The 12,879-nt window shown below is 41.5% G+C and overlaps 1 long non-coding RNA gene across 1 annotated transcript; it reads left to right on the forward strand.

Moving 5' to 3' along the window:
- Nucleotides 1–6,548: 6,548 nt before the first annotated feature.
- Nucleotides 6,549–10,841, forward strand: LOC123333752. The gene is made up of 3 exons (XR_006551265.1): nucleotides 6,549–6,897; nucleotides 7,763–7,965; nucleotides 10,719–10,841. It is a non-coding gene; the product is annotated as an uncharacterized LOC123333752 (long non-coding RNA).
- Nucleotides 10,842–12,879: the final 2,038 nt, after the last annotated feature.

Genomic DNA, 12,879 nt, shown 5'->3' on the forward strand with positions numbered 1-12,879 from the left:
GCCCACACTTCCGGCCGCGCGCCTGGGTTGAATGCTGCTGCGGCGCGCGGAAGAGCTTCTGGGTCTGTGAAAGGCGTGGCCGGCCGCGGGAAGGCGGGATCCCTGCGGTCTTCCTCCGTTTTAACTGTTGCTTGTTGGAAAGTGATGGAGGAAGGCAGGAAGAAGTCGGCCGAAAACGGATAGGGAAAAGGAGATGAATGGGTCCCTGCATCTTAGCAACGAGAGGCCCTCCGAGGGTGCAGAGATGTGAGGAGAAACGACGGATCTGAAGACTTGTAAAATCTCATCAGACAAGTCTAAAGAGTTATAAAATAAGGGCGTAGTTTGAGGAAAACAATGAATTGTGTTTAAAGCACAGTTATAAAATTTATAAAATTATACTGCATAATTAGTTTATTATCTAAACTCCCGTAGTAGTAAACTCTAGGATGGCAACAATCTCAGGCATGTAATATGCACATAATATTAATTTCATGCCTGACTGAAAGTAATATGTGTACGGTTAATGAGCAGTGATGTAACAAGTCTCTGAGTTTCTAAGAAAATATCTCATCAGTAGTATTTCCACTGGGAATTATGAAGGGGGACAAGGAATTCTTTTGTTACAAAACTTTAATTTAACTGAAGGAATTATGTATATCATTTATCACGGGACTTTCCAAGTTTTGTGCTAAGTTTAAGTGTTTAAGTTTTAAACTTTTTCTAAGGTACTTAGGCGGAGAAGGCAAAGGCACCCCACTCCAGTATTCTTGCCTGGAAAATCCCATGGATGGAGGAGCCTGGTGGGCTGCAGTCCATGGGGTCGCTAAGAGTCGGACACGACTGAGGGACTTCACTTTCACTCTTAGCTTAAATGCATTGGAGAAGGAAATGGCAACCCACTCCAGTGTTCTTGCCTTGAGAATCCCAGGGACAGGGAAGCCTGGTTGGGCTGCTGTCTATGGGGTTGCACAGAGGCGGACACGACTGAAGCGACTTAGCAGCAGCAGCAGCAGCAAGGTACTTAGGAAAATACGGTTGCCATGCTATCAGTCTGCCTAAGCAATACATATGTGTGTTGGGGGGTTCTGTGAATTTTCAAGGGAGGAACCTATTTTTGCAAGCTCAACTGATATTGCTGGACAATCATGTTTGAGAATTACTGTGCTTACTCTTTATACATAAGTTTGTAAAAGGTTTTAATACCTTGTTTCAAAATTTGATTAATGTTTATCATGGAGTGTATTTGTGCCAGTAACTGTGCTAAGTGTGTTAAACATTTTTCATTTAATCTTTATAAGGTGCTCATACTTGTGCAGTTTGGCTGGGGCAACTGCTGTCTCAGCTGGACTGGACCTGAGGGTCCCTTGATCTATGCTGGGCTCAGCTGGTTGATTCTGTGAGGGGAAACACACTGATTGAAACCGCCCACCCCTGCCAGGCACCATAGTAACCATTTGCATCAGTTGTTTTAGGACAGGAGGTCCTGCTAAGGAACAGGGAACTAATAAGCCACCACCCACAGGAAAAGTTCGGAAAAGGTCAAAAGGAGATACATGTCCAACCACCTCCCAGAATCCTTTTCTCTGGCATCCATCTTGGCTGAACAAGGCATGCACCACCAGGAAGGACTCTGAGTCAGAATGATTGGCTAAGGACAACCCAGAAATTAATCCCATCACCATAAAACCCGAGACTGCAAGCCATGTGGCAGAGCTGTTCTCCTGGGTTCCCTTACCTTACTGCTGTCCACTCGGGTGCCCTTTCCCAATAAAATCTCTTGCTTTGTCAGCAAATGTGTCTCCTTGGACAATTCATTTCTGAGTGTTAGACAAGAGCCCAGTTTCGGGCCCTGGAAGGGATCCCCATTCCTGCAACAATTCTAATTCCAGTTATAGATCTACAGATTATTCGGAAGCCTTTGTGCCATATCTCTCTCATTGTACTAGCAAGCTGGTCAGGATATGTTCTTTTCATGGAAACAGTTGAGATACAAGATCTAAGCCTTGCTTCCATTATATATCTAAAATCCACAAGTACTATGGCCAAACCCAAAAGTCAAGGATGGGAGAGGACTTATGTTCAGCCTTTTTAGTAGCAGAAGCTGAAGACTTGCAGAGGAAAGGGTGTGGATAATGGGAGGAGCAGGGCCAACAACCTATCACATATGGAAAATAATACAGTTGCACCCTTATGTCAAATCCTAAATAAAAATAAATTCCAAATGGATTAATGAGCTAAGTGTGAAAAACGGTGAAGTCTTGGAACTTCCCTGGTGGTGCAATGCTAAAGAATCCTCCTGCCAATGCAGGGAACATGAGTTTGATCCCTGGTTCAGGAAGATTCTACATGCCACGGAGCAACTAAGTCCATGCTTCACAACTACTGAGCCTGTGCTCTAGAGCCCGAGAGCCACAACTACTGAACCCCCAAATTGCAATTACTGAATCCCACGCCCTAGAGCCTGTGCTCTGCAAAAAGAGAAGCCACAACAATGAGAAGCCTGCACACCACAGCTAGAGAGTAGCCCCCAGTCTCTGAAGCAAGGAAGCCCAATAGCAGCAAGGAAGACCTAGCACAAACAAAATTATGATTTAGTTAAACACACACACACATACACACAAAACAGTCACATGTTCTGTACATTTGGATACATATGAAACTAAGACCTGCTTAGAGGGAAATATATTTGTCAGATTTTGAGGGTTCATGGAACTCAGATCTTCCAAAGGGAAGAACTGCACCCCCTACCATCTTTCAGGATCTAAGAGGGAGAGATTGCATTCAGATGTGGCCTGAATTTTATTTAAAAGGAAATCCAGCCCCACCCCAGCTGGATCGCTGATTATAATCAGTCTTTCCTCTGCCTAACAAAAGTGGAAATCCTTACTGCTGGAAGATTAATTTAGTAGTAGTAAGTCGTGAAATAGTGGCTGAAAGCAAAAACAAAACCCATAGTCAGGAACATATTCATGGATGATCAAGACATTGGAGATGGGAGGCAAGGACTTTAACAGATTAGTATGTTAAAGAAAATAGAGGAAAATGGACAAAATGAATGAAAAGATGGGGTTTCAATAGAAAAATTTGTCTATTAAAAAAAGAATCAAAATATACATTCTAGACTAAAAATAACGTTTTATTTTTTAATTTTTTTTTTTTGCTATGGATCATTTTAAAAGTCTTTATTGATTTTGCTACAATATTGCTTCTGTTTTTATCTTCTGATTTTTTGGCCAAGATTATGTTCTGGTTTTTTGGTCACGAGGCATGTGAGATTTTAGCTTCCCAACTTGGGGCTGAACCCACACCCCCCTGCACTGGAAGGTGAAGACTCAACCATTGGACCACCAGGGACATCCCCAAAGTAACTGAAATTAATAGCTTATAAGGTGGCACTTTGGTAAAGAACCCACCTGCCAAATATAGGAGACCTGAAAGGACTTGAGTTCGATCCCTGGGTCATGAAATCCCCTGGAGGAGGGCATGGCAACCCACTCCAGTATTCTTGTCTGGAGAATCCCATGGACAGAAGAGCTTGGTAGTGCATCCACGGGGTTGCAAAGACATGACTGAAGTGACTTAGCACAAGATAGGTTTACTAAGAGATCTGACATAGCATAGAACAAGATTAGTGAACTCAAAGTTCGGTCGATGAAAAAATCCAAAACACAGAACAGAACAGAATGTAAGATAACTTGGGATACACTTTCAAAATTCTTACAGACATTAAAAGGCTAATGTAAAAAAAAAAAAGCTAATAAGGGAATATTATTAATAGCACCCCTTTTCCTACTTCTTGCCACAAATACCAGTTTTTCTTAGTTTTAGTGCCCTCTTAATATCCCAGGCTGTAATGTAGTTCTTCACAACTGGGGCCACCCTCCGGTTATGAAGAACTACATTTCTCTTGAAGCACCAAGAGAAAAGAGACAGAAAAACGCGACCCCAAGAAGTCCATTTCCTGACTCCTCTGGGATCATTTTTCTCTTGCTCTTTTAGGTAACAGCTCCACTAAAACCACCGACGCAGCCGTGCTGCTCTGACTGCACCGGGGTAAAGCCTTTGGGCAGAGCCAAGAGATAGAAAAGGAACAAGAGAAAAACGGAGACTTTCACATTGTGGCCTGCTGGGACCCCCTTTCCTGCTTCTCTAGCCAAAATGAACTGTCTTTTGGGAGTTTTTGGACTTCCCTGGTGGCTCAGATGGTAAAGCATCTGTCTACGATGTGGGAGACCTGGGTTTGATCCCTGGGTCGGGAAGATCCCCTGGAGAAGGAAATGGCAATCCACTCCAATACTATTGCCTGGAAAATCCCATGGACAGAGGAGCCTGGTAGGCTACAGTCCGTGGGGTCACAAGGAGTCGGACACGACTGAGCAACTTCATGTTCACATTGGGAGTTTTTGCTGTCCATGCCCATTGCATTGTTCTGTGACCCAGTCTGCCTCGGATAAAAGAGGAGAGAAAAATCAGGAAACTCATCATCAGTATTGTTCATTTTTCAAGTTTGGACTTCCTTCTTCAACCATTCAGTCAAAATGGTTTAATTTTCAACAGTCTTCTGGGAGTTGCTGTCTGCATTTTGTCCAAAGTTTTGTATTTTGTAATTGTTGAAGAAATAGGCTGCTGTGGGCTTATTCCATCTTGGCCAGCACCAGAAATTCATGTGTTCTTTAGTAAATTTATTTTTGTGTTTCTGAGATGAAGTTTCCTCTATAATGTACAATACATTACAGAGTAATACTAATAGGACTTACCCTATTTTAACTATTTGTTCATATGTCAGTCAGTATCTGATCCTGCATCCCTGGTACAGTGCTTGGCATGTGGATGATGTTCGTAAAATTGACATTGAATGAGCAATAGAACATGACATACAGAGGCTTCGCAGAGAATCTAAAAGGAAGCTGGGCTTTTAAAACCAAAAGCAAATGAGTATCTGCTTTTAGGTATCTGTTCTAGTGGCACATGTTAGATTGTTAATGTAACTAACCTAAGCATTGCTTGCATGTTAAGTCACTTCAGTTGTGTCCAACTCTTTGCAGCCCCATGGACTGTAGCCCACCAGGCTCCTCTGTCCATGGGGATGTTCCTGGCAAGAGTACTGGAGTGAGTTGCCATGACCTCCTCCAGGGCATCTTCCCTGGAAGGTAAGTTTAAACCTAGGGATCGAACCCACATCTCCTGCATTGCAGGCAGATTCTTTACCACTGAGCCACTGGGGAAGCCCAACCCAAGCATTATTGTAAACTTAAAGAAATTAGTTTTTCTTGCCACACTTAATACACTTCAGAAAAACACAATGTTTCAGACAAATGGGACATATCAAGAGAAATGGGCCATAGGTAGAAGTTCCAGGAATACTAACCATGTATTTGACCAATGAATGAATATACCAGATTTTCTGTAGAAAACTCAGTATTTAATATTTTATTACTTTAGTCACATAATTGCCTTTGTAGTGTCAGATTGTGTTCTTATTTTAGGTTTGGAAAGGTGATGTAAATGTATCTGATCTCCAAGCTCTTTGAAAATCACAAAACTTTTTAGCTGAAACCCCTAACAGAATGTAACTTCAGAAATGTATGCAAAAATAGAAATTAAAAGGATGAAATAAAATATGTAAAGGCATTCTAATATTCCTGCACCATTTGGGATGTCCTTTGCAGTTGCCGTGGTTCTTGCACCCCTCTTTGGAGAGCACTGATGGAGAGGGAAAGGCAGTTTTCACACACTCATCAGGGGAAGAGGCTCCAGACCCTTTCAGAGGACAACTCCCTGCTCCCACCCCCATGCCATAAGAAATCTGATGAGAAGCAGCTTGCGAGTAGGACTGCAGCTAATTCTCTCTAGAACTGCTTTAATGTTGCAGGGGTTCTCAGCTCAGGTCCTTAAGGCAAATCTAGAACTCCCCACCAGGCAGGTTTGTAGGACAGTTCACTTCTCCCAAGGGCTGTAATGCCTAAGTAACTCAATCCCCCTCACAGCTTTGTTAGAACAGGTTCTTAGTGGCTGTGCTGTTTCACACTTCACTGTTCTCACTCACTGCATATAGAACCCCCTGCTTATTAATCCTCTTCTTTCAGGGCCAAATCCTCTTCACCCTTTATCTACACTTCTTTTGAGTTTTTATGTCACCGCATCAGGACAGACACTTAAAAAGCTGACTTGTCATTTCATTCATAATTTGTCCCATAGGAATTCACTAGTATCTAAGATCCATTGGTATATCATGACTCATTCTTTCTTAAAACAGATATTCCGGTACATTTCATAGGAAAACATCACGTAGTATATTGTCATTGATATTTTATCAGTCTTTCCAAAGGCAAATAAAATATTCTTACCCAGCATAGTCCTCTCTCCCTATTACTATCCACCACTTCCCACATATCATAAATGCAGGCCACTGAACATGCAAAGGATGACTCCTTCAGGAAAAAAGTCATATATAAGAATAGGATAGCAATGTGTCAGAAAAAATTCTAATCCAGTCAAGAAAACAAAAGGGAAGTATTTAATTTGAAAATAATTGAATATTAATTACCAAGTCACCATAATTCTTTAGTATAAACTGAAAAATATTTTAAGAAAATGCGTGAAAAATTAAGTACAAAAGAAAATAATTCTAAAAAAGAGATTCACAATACTATGTCCTTAACTTTATATTTGTCAAAAAGAAGATAACAACAAACACCTGTGTTTTCACACCCAGCTTAATAATGACTACTGATATAGTTGAAGCTCCTTTGTGCTCTTCCTAGCTCACTTCTCCCTTCCTCCTAGACATAACCACTCCTTGTCATTTCTTATATTTTTAAATTTAGTCACCTACTGCTGTGTAACAAAGCATCCCAAAAGTCACAGGCTTACAACAGTAATCACTCATACTTGAAGATTCTTTATGTCTTGAAGGTTAGCTGGGCTTCCATTCTCTCCCAGATACTGGCCTTTCTTGTTAACTCTTCAGTACCTTCAAGAAGATACGTTTTATGTTTTGAAGCTTTTAAAATTATCTTTAGTGAGATGATTCATCTGAATTATCTAATCTATTGTTACTGGAAATAGAAATCTTAAATTTAACAGTGACCCTTGGGGACTTCCCTGGTGGTGCAGTGCTAAAACTCTGCACTCCCAGTGCAGGAGGCCAGGGCTCAATGCCTGGTTGGGTAACTGGATCCCACATGCATGCCACTGCAAATAAGACTGAGTGCAGCCAGTGGCCATTGGTTTTTCTGCCAAATACCAGTTCATAATTTCAGCCTATTTTTCTACTAGAAGTTCCTCTTTTCCTTATTGACGTGTAGATGTTAATGCATCCTGAATAGTTCAGTTCAGTTCAGTCACTCAGTTAAGTCCGACTCTTTGTGACCCCATGGACTGCAGCACCCCAGGCTTCCCTGTCCGTCACCAACTCCCGGAGTCCACTCAAACTCATGTCCATTGAGTCAGTGATGCCATCCAACTATCTCATCCTCTGTTGTCCCCTTCTCCTGCCTTCAATCTTTCCTAGCATCAGGGTCTTCTCCAAGGAGTCAGTTCTTCCCATCATGAATTTAATCAGCTATATTTTGAAAATATGTTCTCCTAGTCTGTGGTTTGTTTTCTTCCTAAGTTATCATTTGACCAAGTGTTACATTTTAATGTCAGATCAGATTTATTTATCTTTTATATAGTCTGTGTCTTATGTTGTTTAGAAAATCTTCTCATGCCCTTAGGTCATAAAGATACCTTCCACATTTTCTTCTAAAACTTTAAAAGTTTTCTTGTTCACCTGTAGGTCTTTAATTTGCCAGGCATTGAGTTCAATCCGGTTTGGTTTCTCCACTAATAACTGGGTGTGCCAGCACTCTGTGGACACATTCTCCTTTCCCTATCGATCTGCTGCGTCAGAAAAATCAAGCATCTGCACACGTGAGGACCTGCTTCTGCTTTGGTTTGACTGTCCTCACTGTACCGAAACCACACTGTCTTACTTAAATAGTAAGTTTAAAGATGTTGCTATCTTTCAAATATCCCTGACCTTGCTATCTTGAAAACTGTCTTTGCTTATCTTGGCCCTTTGCTTTACCATATATTTTTAAATGAACTGGTGCTGCTAAGTCGCTTCAGTCGTGTCCGACTCTGTGCAACCCCATAGACGGCAGCCCACCAGGCTCCCCCATCCCTGGGATTCTCCAGGCAAGAACACTGGAGTGGGTTGCCATTTCCTTCTCCAATGCATGAAAGTGAAAAGTGAAAGTGAAGTCACTCAGTCGTGTCCGACTCTTAGTGACCCCATGGACTGCAGCCTACCAGGCTCCTCCATCCATGGGATTTTCCAGGCAAGAGTACTGGAGTGGGATGCCATTGCCTTCTCCAAGGTTCTATCAAAAGCCCTACTGGGACTAGACTGACATTGAATTTATAGATTTGAGAAGAACTGATACTTCTAGAGATTATGTCTTCCTAGATGTAACTGTTTTTATTTCTTTGCATTTTCAACAATTTTATAATTTTCTCCATAAAGGTTGTATGTAATTTTTGTTAAAAATACTGCTGTGTACTTTTAGTAACATGTAATTGGTATCTTTTTCAAATTTACTTTTTTGTTTTGGCTGCACCACTGCCGGATCTTAGTTCTTCAACTAGGGATCAAATCTCAGTGCCATTGGCACTGAGAGCACGGAGTCTTAACCACTGGACTGCCGGGGAATTCCTTCCAAATGTATATTTTTAACCATTTTTTTTGTTGTTGGTATGCAGAAATACAACTCATTACTGTATATTGATTTTTACATTTAGAAACTTTATTTCTATTGAAGTATAGATACAATATTGTATTAGTTTCAGGTGTACAGCAAAGTGATTTAGTTATATACATTTTTTTCTCAGATTATTTTCCATTATAGTCCCTTTGTTACACAGTAAATTCTTGTTGCTTATCTATTTTATGTGTGTGTGCTAAGTTGTTTCAGTCCTGACTGACTTTGTGCAATGCTATGGAATGTAGCCTGCCAGGCTCCTCTGTCCATGGGATTCTCCAGGCAAGAATACTGGAGTGGATTGCCATTTCCTCTGCCAGGGATGCCATGCTCTTCCCCACCCAGGGATCGAACCCTGCCTCTTACATCTTCTGCATTGGCAAGTGGGTTCTTTACCATTAGTACCACCTGGGAAGTCCATATCTGTTCCCACATGCCTACACTCCCACACTCCCCCACCCTACCCCCACTCCCTTTCCCCTTTGGTAAATAACTGTATGTTTTCTGTCTATGAGTCTGTCCCTGTTTTATATATAGATTTTTCGTATTACTTTTTAGATTCCACATTTAAGTGATATTTAATATATGTCTGACTTATTTTACATACTGATATTCTCTAGGTCTATCCATGTTGCTGCAAATGGTAATATTTCATCTTTTTTGTGGCTGAATAATATTTTTATTTGGACTTCCCTGGTGGCTCAGTGGTAAAGAATCTACCTGCCAATGCAGAAGCCATGGGTTCAGTCTCTGGATCAGGAAGATCCCCTGGAGAAGGAAATGGCAACCCACTCCAGTACTCTTGCCTGGAAATCTCCATGGACAGAGGCGCCTGGCAGGCTACAGTCCATAGGGTTACAAAGAATCAGACATGACTTAGCGACTGAACAACAATAATATTTATATTTAGGAAACTCTTTGAACTCAGTCTGATAATATAACTATAGATTCTCTTGGGTTTTTCAAGAGGTCAACCATGTTTTCTGCTGAAAAACTGATTTTTTGCTTCCTTTTCAGTTGTTATACCTGTTCTTTCTTGTCTTTTTTCCTGGTTGAAACTCCAATAGTTAATGATATTGGGCATCCTTGTCACATTCCTAAAGTGAATATGGTATTAACATAATTTTGCAAATACCTATATCTAGCTAGCATTTAAAAAATTGCTTCTCAGATGTTAATTGCTAACTAGATGTTAGCTTCATGGAGTTCAGGTGATCCTACTTTGTTCACAATGGCCTCTTTGCTGTTTCTTGAAACTACCAAGTTCTCTTCTGGCTGAACCTTTAAATCTGCCAGAAAGGATGTTTCTCCAAATAACCTCATGGCTCACTCTCTCATTTTTTCAGGACTTGGCTCAAATGTCTCTTTATAGGCACCTTTCCCTGATCCCTCTCTATAAAATGTGTACGAGTCTGATTCCACTTCTGATGTTTGATTGCTGACAGATATTAAGCCTTACCCCAATCCTTCCTCCCCTTCTGCCCCCACGTTTGTGTGATAAGAAAGCCTGGCTGTGGGCTTCCCCAAGTGGCTCAGTGATAAAGAATCCTCCTGCCAATGCAGGAGACACGAGTTCAGTCCCTGGTCTGGGAAGATCCCACATGCCGCAGAACACCTAAGCCTGTGCACTGCAACTATTGAGCCTGTGCTCCAGGGCCCTGCAGCTGCGACTTCTGGGCCCACGTGCAGCAACTACGGAAGCCTGTGTGCCCCAGAGCCTGTGCATCGCAACAAGAGAAGCCACGCGATGAGAAGCCAGACACTGCAACTGGAGAGTGGCCCCCGCTCGCCACAACTAGAGAAAGACCCAGCACAGCCAAAACTAAATAAATAAATAAAACAAATAAAATTATTATTAAAAAAAAAAAAGCCTGACTCCTTCTTGCTTTGACACCTGTGGAAAATTCAAACTGCATGCACAACCATCACCCTGACCTGACCTGCTAACCATTATAAAACCCCCAAGCCAGTCTTCTTTCCCTGTTCTCACAGGCCGTTTTTGGACTTGCTTGGGAGCTTCCCTGCTACTCCAGAAAGCCTCATTATGGGAATCATGAAGTCTTTTGGACCCCCTTGGTGTGTGTGTGACTTCGTCATTCTCAACGACTGAGCTGGGTGTGGAGTCCACCTTTTCTCAGCGTGGGATGCCCACAACAAAATAGATCCTCCTTCAGAGCACGAATACCACCTGATATAATATGTATTTGCTTATTTGCCTTCTCCTACCATGTAAAGGACTGAATGATCGATCCCAGTATCTAGTGAAGTATCTGTCATAATCATTCATCTGTTTATTCATTCAACAAATATTTACTGAGTGTCTACTTTGGGCAGATTCTGTTAAAGGCACGGTGTATAGTGGAGATCAAAGCCCCTGCCATGGAGCCTACGTTTCCAGAGGATAGGCTATGTTGTTCATTCAGTATGTATTTGTTAAATGAAAGAATACTAATATTATTTTTGTCTGGAGGTAAGAGACGGAAATACCAGACCACCTGACCTGCCTCTTGAGAAATCTGTATGTAGGTCAGGAAGCAACAGTTAGAACTGGACATGGAACAACAGACTGGTTCCAAATAGGAAAAGGGGTACATCAAGACTGTATATTGTCACCCTGCTTATTTAACGTATATGCAGAGTACATCATGAGAAACGCTGGGCTGGAAGAAGCACAGGCTGGAATCAAGATTGCCGGGAGAAATATCAATAACCTCAGATACGCAGATGACACCACCTTTATGGCAGAAAGTGAAGAGGAACTGAAAAGCCTCTTGATGAAAGTGAAAGAGCAGAGTGAAAAAGTTGGCTTAAAGCTCAACATTCAGAAAACTAAGATCATGGCATCTGGGCCCATCACTTCATGGCAAATAGATGGGGAAACACTGGAAACAGTGTCCGACTTTATTTTTTGGGGCTCCAAAATCACTGCAGATGCTGACTGCAGCCATGAAATTAAAAGACACTTACTCCTTGGAAGGAAAGTTATGACCAACCTAGGTAGCATATTAAAAAGCAGAGACATTACTTTGCCAACAAAGGTCCGTATAGTCAAGGCTATGGTTTTTCCAGTGGTCATATATGGATGTGAGAGTTGGACTGTGAAGAAAGCTGAGCGCCAAAGAATTGATGGTATTGAACTGTGGTGTTGGAGAAGACTCTTGAGGGTCCCTTAGACTGCAAGAAGATCCAACCAGTCCATCTTAAAGGAGATCAGTCCTGGGTGTTCATTGGAAGGACTGATGCTAGAGCTGAAACTCCAATACTTTGGCCACCTGGTGCGAAGAGTTGACTCATTGGAAAAGACCCTGATGCTGGGAGGGATTGGGGGCAGGAGGAGAAGGGGACGACAGAGGATGAGATGGCTGGATGGCATCACTGACTTGATGGACATGAGTTTGAGTAGACTCTGGGAGTTGGTGATGGACAGGGAGGCCTGGCGTGCTGCGATTCATAGGGTCACAAAGAGTCAGACATGACTGAGCGACTGAACTGAAGATATTAATATGAAACACAGGGTCTCTCTGGTGGTGCAGTGGCTAAGATTCCAGGTTCCCAGTGCAGGGGGCCTGGGTTGGATCCCTAGTGGAGGAACCATATTCCATATGCCACAGCCCAGAGTTCTCATGCTGCAACCAAAGATCTGCCATGCCACAATGAAGATTGATCTCCAGTGCCTCAACTAAGACAACACAGCCAAATACACAAATAAAAATTAAAAAATAGAAACACAGTATCATATTATGAATATAAAATTTTTATTCATTTTTTTGTTAGAGACTAGTGTTTACTTAAAAGTAACATTTAGGGATTTATACTCATAGGACACATTATAGTTAACATCCAAAGACAATCAAAACATATTTCCTGATGATTTATTATATGCTTAGTACTAAAAAGCTCCTAAATCTGTAGTGTTGGTATTATAAGATTAGAGAGTTGTTTTTGGTAAATGATTATTATAGAAAAACACTGAGGAAAATCTCAACCATTATAATTGGTAAAGTATGATTTTATATTTCACAAAGGACAGTAGTCATATTTAGCAACAGCCTCACTTATAAATTATATACACTTCAAAGTCATATTTTGATACTTTTTTTTCCCCTTCTCTTCTTGCAAATAACCAACAAGATACAAACTGCTTCCAACTGAC

The sequence above is a fragment of the Bubalus bubalis genome, chromosome 5 (genome assembly GCF_019923935.1).
Source record: "Bubalus bubalis isolate 160015118507 breed Murrah chromosome 5, NDDB_SH_1, whole genome shotgun sequence".
Lineage (NCBI taxonomy): Eukaryota > Metazoa > Chordata > Mammalia > Artiodactyla > Bovidae > Bubalus > Bubalus bubalis.